A 13,877-nucleotide genomic window follows, 5' to 3' on the forward strand; every position below is an offset into this window, starting at 1 on the left:
AATTTAAACCTGCCTGGGATAAACATAGATCCATCCTAGGATAAAATACAGGAAATAGTATAAGGGCAGATGAGATGGACCAGGAGGTCTTTTTCTGGCATCAATCTTCTATGTATTTAAAGCCCTACATGGCATTGGACCAGATTACCTCTGGAACCGCCTGCTACCGCATGAATCCCAGCGACCGATTAGGTCCCACAGAGTTGGCCTTCTCCGGGTCCCGTCAACTAAACAATGTCGTTTGGCGGGCCCCAGGGGAAGAGCCTTCTCTGTGGCGGCCCTGGCCCTCTGGAACCAACTCCCCCCGGAGATTTGAATTGCCCCCACCCTCCCTGTCTTCCGTAAACTACTCAAGACTCATTTATACCGCCAGGCATGGGGGAGTTGAGATATTCCTTCCCCCTAGGCCATTACAAGTTATACATGGTATGTCTGTGTGTATGTTTGGTTTTATAATAAGGGTTTTTAGTTGTTTTATTATTGGATTTTTACATGCTGTTTTTATCATTGTTGTTAGCTGACCCGAGTCTACGGAGAGGGGTGGCATACAAATCAAATCAAATCAAATCAATCAATCAATCAATCAATCAATCAATCAATCAATACACAACAAAGCAAACAAACAAAATAAAACACTAGAAAATTACAGGGAACAAAAGGGCTTTGCAATGCCTCCCTTGGACCATAACAGGTAGGTTTGTAAATCTGTGCCCCTCCCCCCCTCCCCCCCTCCCCCCACGTCCAATGGCTCTCTGCCTGGGCAGAGGGACAGTGACTCAGTGTCCAGATCTAGATTTCTATAGCTGCTGCTAACCGTGTGGGAAGAAAGAGACAGAATGAGAGAGAGAGAGAGAGAGAGGGAGGGAAGGAGGAAGGGGGGGGGGGAATGCCTCCCACTGACTCACAGCTCTGGGGGCAGCTGCCACTGAGTCATCCTCCTGTTGTCGTGGTGCAGACTCCCCCGTGGGATGGGCTGTGGTGGAAAGGCTTTTGCAACAACACACTTGCAGATGTTTGCAGGAGTCTCTCTCTGTTCCCTGAGGACTCTGCGAAGAATGAAAAACCAAAATGAAAGACTTGGAATCTGAAACCAGAGCAAAAGAAGGTGTGTATAAGCACACTGTTGTGACTACTGTCCCTGCCTTCCCTAATAGGAAAGTGGACACAAGAACAAGGGGCCACAATCTGAGGTCAGTTGGGGGAAAGATCAGAAGCAACGGGAGGAAATATTATTTGACTGAAAGAGTAGTAGATGCTTGGAACAAACTTCCAGCAGACGTGGTTGGTCAATCCACAGTGACTGAATGTAAACATGCCTGGGATAAACATATATCCATTGTAAGATAAAATACAAAAATAGTATAAGGGCAGACTGGATGGACTAGGAGGTCTTTTTCTGTTGTCAATCTTCTATGTTTCTGTGTCCTACTGTCTTTTTATCCTTTCTATCACCACTTTCTATTACTACTACTACTACTACTACTACTACTACTACTACTAATAATAATAATAATAATAATTTTCCTTCCTTCCTTCCTTCCTTCCTTCCTTCCTTCTTTCCTTCTTTCCTTCCTTCCTTCCTTCCACCCTTCCTGTTGGGGGCAAGAGGCTGACTCTGTCAACCGCTTAGAGAAGGCTGGGAAAGCACTAGGCAGAAGTAGATAGGTCTAAATACTGTTTCTATTGCTAATTTTACATCTCCTCTTCCGTCCCATCCCACAATTTCCAGGGACCAAATTCTTCATCCTCTGTTCATTTCTCGAGTGCAGGGTCCCTGGTGCCAATCCCGCCCTTTGGACAGAGTTTTTGCAATTGGCAAAGGTGGTCATTGTTGTACGGGCCCTTCTTGCTGGGTTTTCTTTAAGGAGGAAGGAGGCAGCAAGATGATCTCGGGATGCCCTTTCTGGACTGGAAATGGCCTGTGGGCCTGGAGGGATAGAATCAAGAACATGTGAGGACAGTGGCCTAGAGGTGGCACTCTCGCCCCACAATCAAGAGGCTTGTGAGTTCAATCCCAGGTAGCGGCCGATCTTCCTTTCTCTTGGGGTCAATGAGTAAATTGCCTGCTATGAGCTCGGTATAGGCATCAGGAGTTCCATTCTGTGCCCCCCCCCCCAATCCAACAGGAAGTTATCTCACTTTATAAAACCTTGGTAAGCCTCCACTTGGAATATTGCACCCAGTTTTGGTTGCATAACTTATAATTTGGGGTGTGCATAAGTGCACCAGCGTGCCTTCCGCCCTTGTTTATAATGTTTCTCTATTATTAGTACCAATATCATGTATGTAAACATTATTATATCTTTGTATATTATCAAAAAGTACTTGACAAAATAAATAAATAAATTGAATTAAATAAACAATGAAAAAAAAGATACAATGGTAGGCACTACTTACGAACTTAATTCGTTCCGTGACCAGGTTCTAAAGTAGACAAGTTTGTAAGAAGAAGCAATTTTTCCCATAGGAATCAATGTAAAAGCAAATAAGGCGTGCGATTGGGGAAACCACAGGGAGGGTGGAGGCCCTGTTTCCTCCCAGGAGACTCCTAGAGAGGCCCCACGGAGGCTTCTCCCCGCCTTTTCCGGCCCCATTTCCTCCCAGGAGATTCCTAGAGAGGCCCCACGGAGGCTTCTCCATGCCTTTTCCGGTTACAGTTTCAGAGGCTCAGGTTCATAAATGGAAAATAATTCTTGAGAAGAGGCAAAATAATCTTGAACACCTGGTTCTTATCTAAAAAAGTTCGTAAGTAGAGGTGCCACTGTATTGAAACTTTACAGCCCCTCCTCAGGCAGTTTGGTCCAGTGGTTAAAGGTGTGCTGGCCAACAAACCAGGAGACTGGGACTTCTAGTCCTGCCCTTAGGCAAAAGACCCAGCTGGGTTACCTTGGGTCAGTCCTTCCCCCCATCACCTACCCCACAGGGATGTCATTTTTGTTGTGGGGAAAATAGGAGGAGGGAGAATGAGGTCTATTAATCACTTGGAGTTATTTATAAAAAATAATAAAGGCAGACAAAAGCTAATAAATAAATAATACATATACAAATGAGTGATACGATTTTTAAAAATAATATCTTCAGCAGGTATAGGTTTCGACAATTGTACATGAAAATAACTACTAACTTGCAAAGGAAAAAGGAAGGAATCACAAAACATATTAAAAGTGACCAAGACCCCCACATCCAACGAATATACGGAAGCTATTGGTGACTGTCTTTTAGAATAGAGTAGAATAATAATAATTAGACTGGATGGAAGGGAAGGGAATAGAATAGAATAAAAATGAGAAGGAATAAAAATAAAAATGAGAAAGAATAAAAATGAGAAAGAATGGAATAGAATATTAGAATGAAGAATAGAATAGAATATAATTCTTTATTGGCCAAGTCTGATTGGACACACAAGGAATTTGTCTTTGGTGCAGAGGCTCTCAGTGGACATCAAAGAAAAGAGACATTGGTCAAGAATCAGGAGGTAAAAACACTTAATGATTGTCATAGGGGTCAAATAAGCAATCAGGAAACAATATTAATATCAACATGTAAGTCATAAGGATACAAGCAACAAGTTACAGTCCAACAGTCCTAAGTGGGAGGAGATGGGTGATAGGAATGGTGAGAAAAATCTAGTAGTAATACAGTAGTAGTGCAGACTTAGTAAATGTTTGACAGTGTTGAGGGAATTATTTGTTTAGCAGAGTGATGGTGTTCGGGAAAAAACTGTTCTTGTTCTAGTTGTCTTGGTGTGCAGGGCTCTGTAGCGACGTTTGGAGGGTCGGAGTTGAAACAGTTTGTGTCCAGGATGCAAGGGGTCAGTCAATACTTTCACCGCCCTCTTTTTGACTCGTGCAGTCTACATGAATCCTCAATGGAAGGCAGGTGGGCATCCATTGTTTTGTTCTGCAGTTCTGATTCTCCTCTGAAGTCCGTGTCAGTCTTATTGGGTTGCAGAACCGAACCAAACAGTTATGGAGGTGCAGATAACAGACTCAATGATTCCTCTGTAGAATTGGATCAGCAGCTCTGTGGCCAGTTTGAGCTTCCTGAGTTCATATAAAGTTCAAAACCCAGGGTCAAAAGTTGATTCTTCTCTATCCTGTAAGAAATCTATCAATGGCCACCAGATTGCCTGACATTTAATCAAATTATTGTCTCTGAGCAATGCAACCAATTTCCTCATTTCTAGCTGCTTCCATTAATGTCTAACTGCGTTACTTAGCAATGGGAATTTTGGACTCAATAGTTGAGGATTATTTGCGTATTCTTTCCATCTTTGGGTACATAAATGAACTTGCTGCTCTAGTCATATATAAAAACAAACCCTCCAATATTAAAGAAAACGTTCACACAATTTACCTCTACTGTATTTGTGTGACTATTGCAGTTTTAATTTAAGAGAATAACAGAATCAGAGGGGACCTTGGAGGTCGTCTAGTCCAACCCCCTGCTCCAGCAGAAGGCTCTAAAACATCTTTTGTCTGAGATGGGGTCGACTAGAACAGTGATTTTCAACCTTTTTTGAGCCGTGGCACATTTTTTACATTTACGAAACCCTGGGGCACATTGAGCGGGGCGGCGGGGGGCCTAAAAAAAGTTTGGACAAAAAAATTATCTCTCTCTCTCTTCCTCCCTTTCACTCTATTTCTTTCTCCCTCTTTCTCTCCCTTCCTTCCTCTTTCTTTTTCTCTCTCCATCCCTCTTTCTTTCTCTCCCTTCCTTCCTCTCTTTTTTGCTCTCTTTCTCTCTACCTCCCTCCCTTTCTCTGTCTTTCTCTCTCTCTCTCCTTCCCTCCCTCTCTTTCTCTCTCTCTCTTGCTTTCTTTCTCTCTCTTGCTCTCTCTCTCTTTCTCTCTCTCTTGCTTTCTCTCTCTCTCTTGTTCTCTTTCTCTCTCGCTCGCTCTTACTCTCTTTTGCTTTCTTTCTCTCTCTTGCTTTCTTTCTCTTGCTTTCTCTCTCTCTTGCTTTCTTTCTCTCTCTGAGCTTCGCGGCACACCTGGCCATGTCTCATGGCACAGTAGTGTGCCTCGGCACAGTGGTTGAAAAACACTGGACTAGAAGACCTCCAAGGTCCATTTTGATTCTTCTTGAAAATTTCCAGTGTTGGAGCATCCACAACTTCCTTTTTTTCTTTTTAACTTAAAATACTGTTTATTTGTGATTTAACATTAATTAGCATTACTGTACATCTATAAACAATTTCCAACAACATTTTTGTATCTTTTCCCACAGGACCCAGTTCGCTGCCTCATTCATATTCCAAAGCAACTAAAATAGAGGCCTTAGCGGGGAAAAAGTTGCAAATAGTTCACAGTTGCATTTAAAAAAATATTTATGCACATTGCATTCATTTAGATACAGATTTTAAAGTTATGGAAAGCATAGTTCACAGGTTACTGTTGCCACATGAATTGTAGCACAAAAAATGTAACAAAACAATGTTATTGTGGCAAGCTGTTCCACTGGTTAATTGTTTTCACTGTTAGGCAATTTCTCCTTAATTCCAGGTTGCTTCCCTCCTTGATTCAGTTTCCATCCCTTGCTTCTTTTAAAAAAAATATTTTTTATTGGTTTAAAAAAATATTTAAATCTTAATATCTTCAGATAGGTCGACACCCTAATGTTTACATTCAAATTAATATAAATACATTACAGATTTATATATCATATACACAGTCATTTTTTGTATTCTTTCTATCATCCATCTTTAATTGTTGCGTTTCTTTTTTGTGTCCATTGATACTATTTGGTCCAAGTAGTGTAGTAGTCCGAGTCCTTTTGGCCCTTTAATTCCATCGCTAATTTGTCCACTTCTGCGCATTCGTATACATTTTCTTAATAACCTTCTTCTCAGTGGGCATCTGCGAGTCTTTCCATTTTTGCACATAGACAATTCTTGCAGCCTTTGTTATATGTAATATTAAATACTTCATGTTTTTAGAATATGGTTTTTCGACAATTCCTAACAGAAAGAATTCCAGGGTAAATTCAATAACAGATTCCGTCATTTGTTTTGTTTGTTTTATCAAAGTACATATTGGTGGTATACAAAGATACAATAATATTCATATATATGATACTAGTAAAAAAAGAAACATTGGGACAGGGGACGGAAGGCAGGCTGGTGCACTTATGCAGGCCCCTTACTGACCTCTTAGGAATTGGGAGAGGTCAACAGTGGACAGTTTAAGTGTTAGGTTTTGGGGTTAGGTGATGATACTACAGAGTCAGGTAGTGAGTTCCAGGCATTAATTACTCGGTTACTAAAATCGTATTTCCTGCAGTCAAGTTTGGAATGCTTGACTTTGAGTTTGTATCTGTTGTGTGCTCGTGTGTTGTTGTGGTTGAAGCTGAAGTAGTCGTTGACAGGAAGGAGGTTGTAGCAGGTGATTTTGTGCTTCTTATTCTGCCCTCAGGTGCTTTGGAAAATAATTTGACGCTGTCTTCTTTGTGGCAGCCCCTCAAATATAGGAGCACTGCTATCGCCCCTAGTCCTTTTCATATGATGAGACATACCCAATTCTTGCAACTGGTTCTTCCTATGTTTTAGCCTCCAGCCACCTAATTATGTTTGTTGCTCTTCTCTGCACTCTTTCTAGAATAATTTATTTAATTTATATTGTGGATTGCCCAGATTGCTATATATTTAAATAAGTAAGTAACTTAATACGTAAATAAATAAGTAAATAAGTAAGCAAGCAAATAAAGTGCGATGGGTGGCCTTACCAGGCCTTTGCACCCCTGGTAAGATATAATTGATTGGGATGCTTGAGATGGTACAAATGTATTGATAATATTTAAGGTTTTTTTTTTTAAAAAAGTATTGTTGCAAATTAATTATAGAAACATAGAAGATTGACGGCAGAAAAAGACCTCCTGGTCCATCTGGTCTGCCCTTCTACTATTTCCTGTATTTCATCTTAGGATGGATAGATGTTTATCCTAGACATGTTTAAAGTCAGTGACTGTGGATTTATCAACCATGTCTGCTGGAAGTTTGTTCCAAGCATCTACTACTCTTTATTTTTGATAGTTTTTATCCTTTTATTGTTGCAAACTGCCCTGAGTCCTTCGGGAGTGGGTGGCATACGTATTTAAGTAAGTAAGTAAGTAAGTAAGTAAGTAAGTAAGTAAGTAAGTCAGTCAGTCAGTCAGTCAGTCAGTCAGTCAGTCAGTCAGTCAGTCAGTCAGTCAGTCAGTCATAAATAAATAAATAAATAAATAAATGCTGGCTGGGGGACTCTGGGAGTTATAGTCCACTCCTCCGAAAACATTTTCGCTGGAGGATTCTGGGCGTTGTAGTCCGCCCATTTCCAAGCGGCTGCCACGGAGCCCCTCTGATGGACGGGGCGGATTCCGGGGCCTGCGGGCGGGCGGGGGACTCCCGAGCCCATCCTCCCCGGCGGGCCAGGCGGGCCAGGGCTGGGCGGGGCGGTCGGAGCCTGCCTGGGCGGGGCGGGCTGGGGCTGCGTCCCCTCGGGGCTGCCCTCGGAAGGCGGCGCCACCCGCTCCGCCCGCCCGCCCGCCGGCTGCCCCGAGCGCCGCGCAGCCCGAAGCCGCCCGAGGCCCCGAGGGGTCGCTGGGCTGCGAGGCCCCCGAAGCCCCCGCCGGGAGGTGAGTGCCCGCGCCCGGGGGAGGCCGAGGGGGACGGGGGGTCGCCCGGGAGACTTCACCTGTTGGAGGGAGGGGGGAGGAGGAGGAGGAGGAGGAAGAAGAAGAGGAGGAGGAGGTGGTGCACCTTCATCTCCCAGCCAACCTCCCAACTCAGGGGGGGGGGCACCAGGGGGCCAATGTCCAGCCGCAGCGCGGGGGCCCTCTCCAGATCTGTGCCAGCTCCGTGGGGCTCATCCCCCTCGCCTTGCTCCCCACAGCCCGGTCTCGACCCGGCCGGGCACCTCCAAGCACAGCTGGACCCCCTCTGAGGATGCACCGCTCAGCCTGAAGCCCCCAGCCCAGGTCTCCAGCCTCCCACCAACTCCCCCCCCCCCCCACGCAACCTGCCTGCCACTTTTAGAGCTCTGTGACTCCCACCAGTTTTAAGAAGGAAAGACTCCATGGACTCCATCTGTAGAAAGAGTCTGGAGCAGTGTTTCCCAACCTTGGTCACTTGAAGCTATCTGGACTTCAACTCCCAGAATTCCCCAGCCAGGAATTCTGGGAGTTGAAGTCCAAATATCTTCAAGTGGCCAAGATTGGGAATCACTGGTCTGGAGGACAGAAGGGAAAGTGGGGACACGATCAAAACATTTAAATATGTGAAAGGGTTAAATAAGGTTCAGGAGGGAAGTGTTTTCAATAGGAAAGTGAACCCAAGAACAAGGGGACACAATCTGAGGTCAGTTGGGGGAGTGATCAGAAGCCACATGAGAAAATATGATTTGACTGAAAGAGTAGTAGATGCTTGGAACAAGCTTCCATGCCTGGGATAAACTTAGATCCATCCTAAGATAAAATACAGAAAATAGTATAAGGGAAGACGAGATGGACCATGAGGTCTTTTTCTGCCGTCAGCCTTCTATGCTTCTAACATGAGAAAATATTATCTCACTGAAAGAGTCGTAGATGCTTGGAACAAACTTTCATGACTGGGATCAACACAGATCCATCCTAAGATAAAATACAGGAAAATAGTATCAGGGCAGACTAGATGGACCATGAGGTCTTTTTCTGCTGTCAATCTTCTAGGTTTCTATGTTCCTAAGAAGCAGGTCTTTGCACACAGGGGTTGGAAGGACTTGGGTGGGGAGGGGGCTTCCCCAGCTATTAGCCCTCCCCCTTCCTTCCTTCCTCCCCTCCAGCTCTTCCTCTTACCTGCCCAGCTGGGCCTTCGGCCCCCCCCTGCCCAAAAAGCCTTCAAAGTCACCTCTGAGCTTCCTCAAACCTCTTCCTCTCTTAAGGCTCAGGCGGCAACTTCCCCAAACCGGGGCAACCATGGGAAATGTAGTCCGCAGCCATGGGAGATGTAGTCCCGGCCTGCTCTGGAGGGGAATTTGGGCAGGGAGAAAAAGAGGGGCTTGGAAAGGGGGGGGCAGGGGGACTTCCTCTGGGGGGTGGGCACAGGCAGAATGGTGGCCCAGCGGAGAGAAGTGTGTTGGTGCTGCTGATCCTTTGTGGCCCCGCTGGGCGCTTGGAAAGGATCCCCGGGAGGATTGAGAAAGCCACTGGATCTCCCTCTGGAGTGGGGGCAAGGAAAATACCTGTGGGGCCCCTGAGGTTGGTGGGTTTGCTTTGTAGGCGTTTCATGACCCAGCTAGGGAACAGCATCAGAGAGTGTAGAGAGGAGGAGGAGGGAAGGAAGGGAGGAAGGAAGGAAGGAAAGAAGGTTGGAAAAAGAAAGAAAGAGAGAGAGAGAGAAAGAAAGAAAGACAGAAAGAAACAAGGAAGGAAGGAAGAAGGAAAGAAAGAAAGAAAGAAAGAAAGAAAAGGAAGGAAAGAAAGAAGGAAAGAAAGAAGGAAGGAAGGAAGGGAAGAAAGAAAGAAGGAAGGGAAGAAGGAAGGAAGGAAGGAAAGAAAGAAAGAAGGAAAGAAAGAAGGAAGGAAAGAAGGAAGGAAAGAAAGGAAGGAAAGAAAGAAAGAAAGAAAGAAAGAAAGAAAGAAAGAAAGAAAGAAAGAAAGAAGGATTGGTAGTTTTCTTTGCACACGTTTCATGGCCCGGCTTGGTAATACCATCAGGGTTAGAAAGGGAGGGGAGTTTGCGGAGAGGAGGAGGAGGAGGAGGAGGAGGAGGAAGGAGACAGTGAGGTCCTTGGTGCTCCCTGAGGTTGGTGCTTTTCCTGCAGATGTTTTATTAACTGGCTAGATATTGTTATCAGTGATAGAAGGGGAGGGGGGGTTGTGGAGAGGAGGAGGCCTGTGGGGTCTTTGGCTCTTCCCTTGCAGATGACTCATGAGCCAACTAGGGCACCCCATCCGTGCTGGAAGAAGGGAGGACAGTTGGTGGAGGAGGAGGAGGAGGGGGCCTGTGGGGTCCCGGGAGCTCTGTGAGAGGGGCTCTTTTCCTTGCAGATGACTCATGACCCTACTTGGGAAAGCCATCAGGGTTGGAAGGAGGGCTGTGGGGGTCCTTGGTGCTCTCTGAGCCTGGTACTTGGCTGGGTTTTTTTCTAAAAGGGGGAGAGGGCAGCAGGATGGATGCTCTCAGGATGCCCCTCCTGGCCTGGAGGACGGTCCAGGGGAAGGGCTGACCCTTTAGAGTTTGATGGGTGTTTCCAATCTTTGGAGAAGCTGCCTGGAGTTTCTCGTGGCTTTGGCTGGTGCAGAACCGCAACTCAGCAAGGATTCTCACGTCTCTCTCTCTGCCACTTTAAGGTGGAACCATCCAAAGTCCAGATTCCCCACTTGGGTTTTCTGCCTTCTCTTTGGGTTTTTTTGAAGAGGCCTCTTGGCTGAACCCGGAGCAGAATTGGGCAGCGGGGGGGGGGGGGGGGCTCTGCCCTTGGGAGTGTGTGTGTGTGTGTGTGTATCTGTGTGCGTGGGTGGCTCTTGTGTTTAGCAATGTCTTGGCACTGGTGGGGTAGGAAGATGCCAAGGCTGCCCAGGGGGCTGATCTTGGGGTGAATGTTGTGTCTATCTTATTTTACTTTACTTTAACTTTACTTTTACTTCACTTCACTTTTACTTTACTTTTACTTTACTTTTACTTTACTTTTACTTTACTTTTACTTTACTTTTACTTTACTTTTCTTTTCTTTTACTTTTCTTTTACTTTACTTTTACTTTACTTTAAGTTTAAGTTTAACTTTAACTTTAACTTTACTTTTACTTTACTTTTACTTTACTTTTACTTTACTTTTACTTTACTTTTACTTTACTTTTACTTTATTTCACTTCACTTTTACTTTATTTTTACTTTACTTTTAGTTTACTTTAACTTTACTTTAACTTTACTTCAACTTTACTTTTACTTTACTTTACTTCACTTCACTTTACTATACTATACTATATGTTAGGTTTCGTTACTTTACTATATTTTATTTTATCTTACTTTATTGGTTTAGGTTAGTTTGGTTTAGTTTACTTTACTTTACTTTGTTTTATGTTATGTTATTTTATTATTTTATTTCAGTTTACTTTATTTTATATTGCTTTATTATTTTATTTCCCTTCCCTTCCCTTTATTCATGGCACCCTGGCAGAGCAGGTCACGGACTGGCACTGAAACCATAATTGAGGATTATAACTCCTGCCAGGAAGGGCCACACTTGCAACCAGACTTTTTCCATGGCTCTAAGGGTGGTGGTCGTTGAGTGAGTCCTGCCTGATTATAAAGGTTTTAAAGGTGGTTAAAGTGAGCCTTGGCAGTTGTTAAATGAATTAGATGACCCTTCTGGCCTCTCTCAACTCTATCATTCATGGCTGGCTGGGGAATTCTGGGAGTTGAAGTCCACAAGTCTTCAAGTGGCCAAGATTGGAGGCCCCTGACTTAGATGACCCTTCTGGCCTCTTCCAACTCTATCATTCATGGCTGGCTGGGGAATTCTGGGAGTTGGAGTCCACAAGTCTTAAAGGGGCCAAGGTTGGAGACCCCCTGCCCTTGTGCGTCCTGGCTTGGGCGGTCCCCTCTGGGCCCTGGAAGGCTGTGGCTGATGGGTCTCATGGTGGAAGCAGCTTTTTCAGTTCGGAAGGGCCGGGAGACCAAATCCCCCCTGAGGCTAAATTTGGGGTTTTCTCTGAAGAGGGGGGCGGTGGGGGCGGCTCTTGGCGCCTTCTTTTATTCAGCCGGAAGAATGGGAGGCCTGTTCCGCCTGCCAGGGAAGGAGGGCCGGAGAATAGAGCCTCTCTTCTCCTCCGGCATTGCTCCGCGGCTGACCTCTCCTCGCTGCGGGAATGCCCAGCCGACCCGGTTGAATAGCCGAAGCGGCATCGGTTGGGCAGGGCGGTTCAGGAACTGTCGGCTTCTGGATTAACGCTTCCCGTAATTTTTCCTGCTTGGGGTGGGAAGCGGTGAAGCTGAGGATGATGGGAGGGGGAGTCCCGTTCTACAAGCGTGGGCTTGGGAGGGGGAAGGCTGCCTTAGTTATCTTGAGCGGAGTTGGCACACTGCCCTGGGCTGCCCCGTCTACTACGGCCTCCTACTACTGATTGGGATAGATTGCTTTCCCCTGTATGGTTTGTCTGGGGTTAATCCCTGCTTATCTGGGGTTGAATACCCTACGCAACTAGAGCCCATGTTTCGGACATAAACACTCTAGAAAACGTCCAGAGATACTTTACAAAAAGAGCCCTCCACTCCTCCACTCGCAACAGAATCCCCTACACAACCAGACTCACAATCCTGTGAATAGAAAGCTAAGAACTACATTGCCGTTAAACACGACCTCAACATAGCCCATAAAATCACCTGCTACAACGTCCTTCCTGTCAACTGCTACTTCAGCTTCAACCACAACAACACATGAGCACACAACAGATACAAACTTAAAGTAAATCGCTCTAAACTCAACTGCAGGAGATACGACTTAATAACCGAGTAGTTGATGCATGGAACTCACTACCTGACCCTGTAGTATCATCACCTGACCCCCAAAACCTGACCCTTAGACTGTCCACTGTTGACGACCTCACCTGATTCCTAAGAGGGCATAAGTGCACCAGAGGGCCCTCCGTCCCCTGTCCTTGTGTTTCTCTCTTCCTAGTATCATGTATATAAACATTCTATCTTTGTGTACTACCAATACGTACTTGATGGAACAAACAAACAAATAAACAAGATAAATAAATAAGATAAATAAGATAAATAAATAAATGATGTGGCCCAGCCTAATCAATGAGATGCCAAGGAAAAGTCCCCGTTCGACACCAATGCTGGCAGGACAAGGCACTGTATATAAACAGGGAGCAGACACCGCCCCCCCCTTGTAGCGCTGATGACGTTACCCAATTGGGTCATGAAACGCCTGCAAGAAAACAGCCTAGCTCAGAAAGCACCAAGAACCCCACAGTCCTTTTCCTCCCTCCTCCTCTTCCTCCTTCTGCTACCTGCAAATGTGCCTCCTTCTGGCCCTGATGATGTTCCCTAGCTGGGTCATGAAATGCCTGCAAGGAAAATAGTCAAGCCCTGAGCATCAAAGACACCACAGTGGTCGTTGTTGTTGACATCCTCCTCCTCCTCTTCTTCCTCCCTCCTCCTCTTCTCCTCCTCCTCCTCTTCCTCTTCCTCCTCCTCTTTCTCCTCCTTCTACTCTTCCTCATCCTCTTCCTTGTCCTCTTCCTCCTCATCCTTTTCTCCTCCTTCTCCTCTTCCTCCTCCTCCTCCTCTCCCTCGTCCTCTTCTTCTTCCTCTTCTTCCTACTCTCCTCCTCTTCTTCCTCTTCCTCTTCTTCCTCTTCCTCTTCCTCATCTTCTCATTTGTCATGAATTGCTGTACCTTGTTGTGAGCCGCCCCAAGTCTGCGGAGAGGGGCGGCATACAAATCTAAATAATAAATAATAAATAAATTCTCCTCCTCTTCCTCTTCTTCTTCTTCCTCCCCCTCCCCCTCTCCTCTTCCTCTTCCTCCTCCTCTCCTCCTCCTCTTCTCCTCCTCCTCCTCCTCCTCCTGTAAAGTGCTACATAAGTCTCAAATGCTTTCATGCTGTGCCATTTTGGAAAATCTCTCCATCTCTCGGAGGAGTCGTCCTCTCCCCGCAGCTAGAAAAGCAGCTCCTCAGGGCGGCGGAAGGAAGGAAGCCGCTGGCTCTGGGGTCGGTCTGCAAAAGGCTGGACCCTCTTTTCGGTGGCAGTCGACTGTGGGAATTCTCCGGGAGGCCGAGTGCCAAGAATTAAATGGGGCAGACGGAAAAGAGGAATTATTGGGTGGACATGAAGGGAAGCCGGCACGGGTTGGGGGGCAGAAGGGGGATCGGGAAAAGACGGCGGTGGAAAGGGGGACAAGCAGGGATT

General features: G+C 45.8%; 1 protein-coding gene across 1 annotated transcript in view; it reads left to right on the forward strand.

Annotated features, from left to right (window-relative positions):
• The first annotated feature begins 7,519 nt into the window (after positions 1–7,519).
• ARAP1 (ArfGAP with RhoGAP domain, ankyrin repeat and PH domain 1) overlaps positions 7,520–13,877 on the forward strand; it is a 108,756-nt gene continuing 102,398 nt past the window's right edge. Inside the window, 1 exon segment of the mRNA XM_070749442.1 lies at positions 7,520–7,610. The gene's annotated coding sequence lies outside the window, so the exon portion shown is untranslated.

This window comes from Erythrolamprus reginae, chromosome 4, assembly GCF_031021105.1.
Source record: "Erythrolamprus reginae isolate rEryReg1 chromosome 4, rEryReg1.hap1, whole genome shotgun sequence".
Lineage (NCBI taxonomy): Eukaryota > Metazoa > Chordata > Lepidosauria > Squamata > Dipsadidae > Erythrolamprus > Erythrolamprus reginae.